This window comes from Lytechinus variegatus, chromosome 10 (assembly GCF_018143015.1).
Source record: "Lytechinus variegatus isolate NC3 chromosome 10, Lvar_3.0, whole genome shotgun sequence".
In the NCBI taxonomy this organism is placed as follows: Eukaryota; Metazoa; Echinodermata; class Echinoidea; order Temnopleuroida; family Toxopneustidae; genus Lytechinus; species Lytechinus variegatus.
The window spans coordinates 21,814,618-21,821,507 of record NC_054749.1 but is presented as its reverse complement, the minus strand read 5'-3'; the positions used below and the strand labels follow the sequence as shown (position 1 = coordinate 21,821,507).

General features: G+C 33.1%; 1 long non-coding RNA gene across 1 annotated transcript; it reads right to left on the bottom strand.

The window, feature by feature from the left end:
- Window positions 1–669: 669 nt before the first annotated feature.
- On the bottom strand, window positions 670–6,051 carry LOC121422915. The gene is made up of 4 exons (XR_005971204.1): window positions 5,225–6,051; window positions 3,220–3,300; window positions 1,164–1,278; window positions 670–759 (listed from the first exon to the last, which is right to left on the bottom strand). It is a non-coding gene; the product is annotated as an uncharacterized LOC121422915 (long non-coding RNA).
- Between the last annotated feature and the right edge of the window lie 839 nt (window positions 6,052–6,890).

Below are 6,890 nucleotides of genomic sequence, written 5' to 3'. Positions count from 1 at the left end.
CAGCCCCCTCCCAAGTCTTCTTAGGCATCGAATAGCCCAGTTTATTTAGGGTTAAAGGTATTGTTTAACTTTGTGAACAGCCGATTAAAAAAATTCTCAAACCAAGATGAAACATGTGTACAAGTGCATGTATTACAACTAATAAACCCTGAAAACAACCATTATTGAGAATGAAAAGCGAAAACTACAAGGCAAACCCCAATTTTGTAAATAGGCATCTTATAGACACCTAAATAGTACACAAATATGTATGGGATGAAATTGAGATGGTGTTTCCGGTCACTTTATATTTCAATTTTTGAAGCACTAAATAATTATTTTTGAGCGCAATTTTTTTTCTGGGCTTCATTTTTGTAACATATCACAGACACAGGTGATAAGTGTGACCTTCTAGCTCAGATTTTTTAAAAGTCAAACCATTGTTAACCAATCACTTTAAATACAAGTTGTATTACCCATGGATCTAGTGTTTGTGACCAGCTTGAATAAAGTTGATGCAGAAACAAAGAAATGAGCGGAAGTCATATAAAAGAGGACCAACAGAAACGATGACTGTCACAGTTGTCCTTGATCATTAAAGCAAGATGAAATGGGGGGGCACAGTGTAATATAAATCACGAGATACATTTTTAACATTACTTACTCCTTTCGGGGAACTTTTATTACTGGGCAATCTAGGTGAGGGTGTTGATTGACTGGTACGTGGAGACGACTGTGGAGTGCGAACAGCCGTCATTTTTTTCAACAACTCAGGGAGCTCTGGATGAATAGAACACAGATATTTTGATAAGGTACCCACATTTTCACAATCTCATCAAAATATCATATTCAGAGCATCAAAATATTTTTGTTACAAAACATGTCTTTGCTGTATCATGTATGTTAGATTAAAAACTTATGATACTTCACAATAATAAAAAAAAAGAAATTGAATCTTCGTAATTCCTCCTGAATCCAAAAAGATGTCTACACCTTTCTGAAAGTTTAAATTTCAATCTGTAACTAGAGAAAAAGAAAATTCTTATATTAAGCCAAACAAATACAATACAATTTTGTACATTACAGATTGTGACATGACTCACTACGACACATACAAATCATCTCTCCATTTTACAAGTAGTTTTTAATATATATGTCCAAAAAGAAAATTCATTTAAACTTACCATTCAAACAAGCCATTGCAGCAATTAAGCTGTCTCTTTCCTTCGTGACTTTTTCTAGCTGGCACTGAAGTGCTGCATTTTGCTCCGTCAATTTTGCGATTTCAGTCTTCTCATTCTGCAATAATTAATATGATCAAGGTAACCACAATTTTTTATTCAAACTTATACTAATATCATAATTTTAGACAAATTGATAAACTGGCCTATGAAAGAAATATCTAGGTACCGTTTTATGAAAATTGTCAGCACTGACAAGTTGTCTTTCTCCAACAGTTGCCATAGCAACAGTCAGAGGCCAGTGCCTCTCAGTCAATGAAAACGTAGGACTTCACTGAAATAGTCAGCACTGACAATTTAGTGCTGACAACTTTCATGAAACACCCCCAGCAGATCTCTTTAATTAAGCTGCATAGACACACCAATGAAATGTAACCTAAAGTTTATATTAAATCCTAATATACATGTAAATGAGTCTACAGCAAAACTCAACAGGTGTGATTTTCAGAGGCAAATTCATAGTTTTTAAACATTAAGCATTTCTTGTATTGAATTCTAACATGAGAAGCAATGACAGTTGTGTTGGATATTACTTCAATTTAAAAGTTGGGAGTTACTGAAAAATAGAGCATTCGAGGGTGGTTTAATGATGTTAACATATTGTTGTTAGACACGATATGGGTAAGGAGCATTGTCGATTATGAGTTTATCACTATTGACCACAAAATACTAAACCAACTCGGAGGTTTGTAAGTTGCTAATTACATGTAAAAGTCTGCATTTCATGGACAAGCACCAATGAACACCTTAGTTTTTGTTTCCCCCACCCAATGGGTGTTCAATGAAGCTATTCGCAAAGTTACGTATAACTAGAAAATGATCTTACATGTAGGTGCTCAGTCAGCTACAAAATCACTATCGTGTGGCACAAGGAAAAGTCACCAGATGTGCGCAAATTGTAAAGCCTTGCGTAACTTTACGAACATTTTTATGAAACACCTATCCAGCCTTCCCTACTCTCACGGAATTGCAACTCATAAGATATATAATGAACGTTCAGACTATATCGTGCTATGAAATATCAGATTAAAATACAAGATAAAGTTAGATTTCCAAAAAGTATTTCAGCACAAATTGTGTTGAATTACATGGAAGTGACTGAGAGCAACTATTCTGACTGGAAATGGCTCATGAAACATTGCTACACCTGCGAAATGGATATTCATCTACAAACCGACAAATAAAAAAAAAACCCACTTTTTGTGGGTAGTCAAGGAGATGTTGAAAACTCTATGGTGTAGGTTTGTTGATTACTTCACAGCAAGAGCTCCTTGGTCACGGGGGAAGTGCATACCATTTTTTTTCATGATCGTGTTATCAAATGCCTAGATACCTGCAGGTGGGAGAAAATAATCCCCACCCAAGTTTTTACCATTAAAGGTCAAGCCCACCCCAACAAAAACTTGATTTGAATAAGAGAAAAATTCAACAAGCATGACACTGAAAATTTCATCAAAATCGGATGTAAAATAAGAAAGTTATGATATTTCAAAGTTTCGCTTCATTTCACAAAAACAGTGATATGAACAAGCCAGCTACATCCAAATGAGAGAGTCGATGTCATTCACTCACTATTTCTTTTTTTTTATTGTTTGAAATATGAAATATTTTTATTTTCTCGCCATTGTCATGTGAAATTAAGTTTCATTCCTCCCTGAACACGTGGAATTCCATTATTTTAACATTTTGTGCTTCAGGCAAGGAGGTCGTAATTGTCAAATTCGTAAAAATTGAAGTATTGTATAATTCAAATAAAAAGCAAAATAAATAGTAAGTGACATCATCAACTCTCTCATTTGGATGTAACTATATAACTATTTTATTAAAAATAAGCAAAACTTAGAAATGTCATAACTTTCTTATTTTATATCCGATTTTGGTGAAATCTTCAGCATTGTGCTTGTCTGATTTTTCTCTATTGATTCAAATCAACATTTTTCTGAGGTGGACTTGACCTTTAATAATTCTAATATTTACGTCATATATGAAATAACATTACCAATGGCTCCAGCTCTTTCTTTTTCACCAGGCGATCTAAGAGTATCTTATCTCTGGTCTGGTGAGCCAATTTCACCTTCTTCTGTTGTTAAAATATAAGAAATTAAAGAAATTGTCTGGTTGAATAAATAAAAAAAACTATAAGAAGCATAGATATTGTCATGACAATCATAAAAACTATGTATTTTTTATGTATTTTAACATTAAGGCTTTAATTTTTTGAAAAGTTGTTATATATGCGCACACTAGTCAGTGAAATCAGGGAACTGTTGATAATTGACATGTATAACCCACTATTTCTAAAATTTAGCATTATAATATGAAATATCTTTAAATTACCCTTCATGAAAATTAACATTGCTGTAACCTACTATGATTCAATTAATTTTTTTCTCAAAATCTGCATAAATGGAAATAATGTATTATTCATACAGTAAAATATAGTAAAAAGTAAATAGTGATTGTATAACGAGACAATATATAAACGTTTTAGAAGTTTTTAAAAAGTTTTAGAAATAATTCACTCTACATCCACATCTGATTTGATTAGGAGCATTGTGCCTGTTCAATTTAACATGATTCACATGTATATCAAAATGATTTGATTTTCCTTCAAAATGATATCCTTTACAATAAATGCATTTGGATCCAATAGAATTTGTAAAATTATACAATGTAGTCTTATTGATGTCAATTTTGAAAAGAGGCATATATGCACCTGCTAATTTTTTTCTCAAAATCTGCATAAATGGAAATAATGTATTATTCATACAGTAAAATATAGTAAAAAGTAAATAGTGATTGTATAACGAGACAATATATAAACGTTTTAGAAGTTTTTAAAAAGTTTTAGAAATAATTCACTCTACATCCACATCTGATTTGATTAGGAGCATTGTGCCTGTTCAATTTAACATGATTCACATGTATATCAAAATGATTTGATTTTCCTTCAAAATGATATCCTTTACAATAAATGCATTTGGATCCAATAGAATTTGTAAAATTATACAATGTAGTCTTATTGATGTCAATTTTGAAAAGAGGCATATATGCACCTGCTAATTTTTTTCTCAAAATCTGCATAAATGGAAATAATGTATTATTCATACAGTAAAATATAGTAAAAAGTAAATAGTGATTGTATAACGAGACAATATATAAACGTTTCAGAAGTTTTTAAAAAGTTTTAGAAATAATTCACTCTACATCCACATCTGATTTGATTAGGAGCATTGTGCCTGTTCAATTTAACATGATTCACATGTATATCAAAATGATTTGATTTTCCTTCAAAATGATATCCTTTACAATAAATGCATTTGGATCCAATAGAATTTGTAAAATTATACAATGTAGTCTTATTGATGTCAATTTCGAAAAGAGGCATATATGCACCTGCTTTGTCATGGAACCCTTGAAGTGAAATTTTGTACCCAGTTTTCTAGAATAATTAGTGAAGCTGATCCAGCTAATCAATTTGGAGACATACATGTACATGTAGTGGCTCTTTCCAGAATTATTAAACGCACCCATCATTTTAATGACATGAGTACATGTATGGATGTCAGTGGTTACAGTTTCTTATTCTGAAGGCTTGTTATTACGAAACATGTAAAGTGCCTATTACACCTCTATGTCCATTGGTCCGAAATGAAAAAAGGTTTTGTTAATCAGAATATTTATGGCATTGTTGCAAAGTTTTGTTAATCGCATAAATCAAATAAGGTTTGTTTCTCTGAAAATGAAGTAAAAGTAACAGTTTGTTAAACTTCATTTAAGATCATCAAAATAAAGTTCGTTATTCCCAAGGATCCTTTATCCAAAAACAATATAAGATTCATTACACAGAAGATTAGTCTTTACATTTTCGGAATAAAAAACCTGCAGTATAAGAAAACATCCCCCATGTCAGCAGGCTGTACTTTACGTTTCAAGGATTGCTCTACTCCTGCTCTATTGTCCGGTTTTAGATTAACCAACACAAACATCACTTTGAGTCTTACCGAATTTTTTTTCTCGTCTGGTTGAAAGCAAGTGTCCGAATCAAGTTCGTCTTCTAAAAACCGCAGGGGTCGCCTTGATGGCCTCTTGCTGGCAGTGGATCTGCTTGTTGTCGCTTCTTCATCCGACTCAAGAAGCTCGTCCCTCTTCTTGATAAGCTCTCCATCTCTTCGATCTGAGTAAAGACCATCAACATGCTACTAACTAACCACCTTTTACATTAGAATCTTGCTATAGAATTGGTTATAATTAGAATTTAACCACGTTATAAAATGTCAATTCATCAAGCATTATTTGCGGGATGTAGCTTTTTGTGTTTCACTTATCACTTCGGCTCATACATGTAGAATCTCACAACAAATTTGAATACACATAAACTAAGGTCATTGCCACTATTTTTTTTGGTCCATCTTTCTCCTATCATATGCAGTCTGCGATCACGAAAGATCTAGATGCACCCACGCAGTAAAACTTGACACAAAATATGCACATTGCCCTTACATTGCTTTGTCAGGAGTCAAGACAGAAATTTTTTTATGAAGTTAAAAATACCTTGCTCAAGCAAGATTTAAAAGCTTGCGCGTAGCTGGCACTAACCCTATCTAGACGGGGAGGGGTTCGCGCAATGTTTTTGCCGAGCGAAATTTTTTTGACGACACTGACTTTTTACTTTCAAGTTTTGCACAACTTTTGAGACAAATTATGCGTTACCCGGGTAGCATAAAATTAAGCAACATTCTGTATTGTGCATGTCGGACCAAAATTGCTCAAAACGTGATTTTGTGTACAAAGTCAATTCAAATTGTGTTTTAACTAAAAATCATAAATATATGGTTATTTTAAATTTTAGTGGTCTAAATTGTATTCATGTAATGCTTTTTATGATCTCAGAAGACTCCCCAACAAAATTAATTGAAAAACAATGAAAAACAAAGAAATAATTTTGTTCATGTACACTTGCTAAGTACCACCGGTACACGTGGTGGAAAGACTGTGATTGAGGTTGGGATTTCATGCAGGTTTTCTTATGCCTCCACAGGTTAGACTTCTTGAAATAACCCTTACAGGTAATGCACTGAAGATACTGCACTGCATCTTCGTTGGCATCAGACTTTGGTCGTTTGTAGACCAAAAGTCTGCCCTGCCCATCTTTTAATACTTGGGTGTTGTACTCATAGTCTCCTTATTTCTTCAAATGCTTTTCTCCTCTCGTTAGAAGATTTTGGATGCATTAGAGCTTCCTTTACCTTTTCTTCATTGGAATGATGTGTTTCCAGATGTCTCGGCAGTTTTGGGTCCATTTTTTTACAGTACAGACAACAGTGCCTTCTGTCCCATTTCCTTTTGTTTGGTTGAGAAGAAGATTCTGTGATGACAATACCACCAGAGGTTTGGGTACAATCCTATGAAAAAAAAAGAAGAAACCTTGTGTTCATTTATATAAATATTTTCATTTATTTTACACAAGTGGCTATTCCTGAAGAGACATTATTCAAATTCAAATTTATGTTAATTTCTTTCCAACAGAAACAAATAACACAATATTGTTTCATGGTTTACATTTAGTGATGTAAGAACAAATAGCAAGACGGTTCTCAAACCATGTGTGCCACCTAATCTCGTAATATACATTTAAAATTACATTGTTACGTGACCTTTGACTCTGTC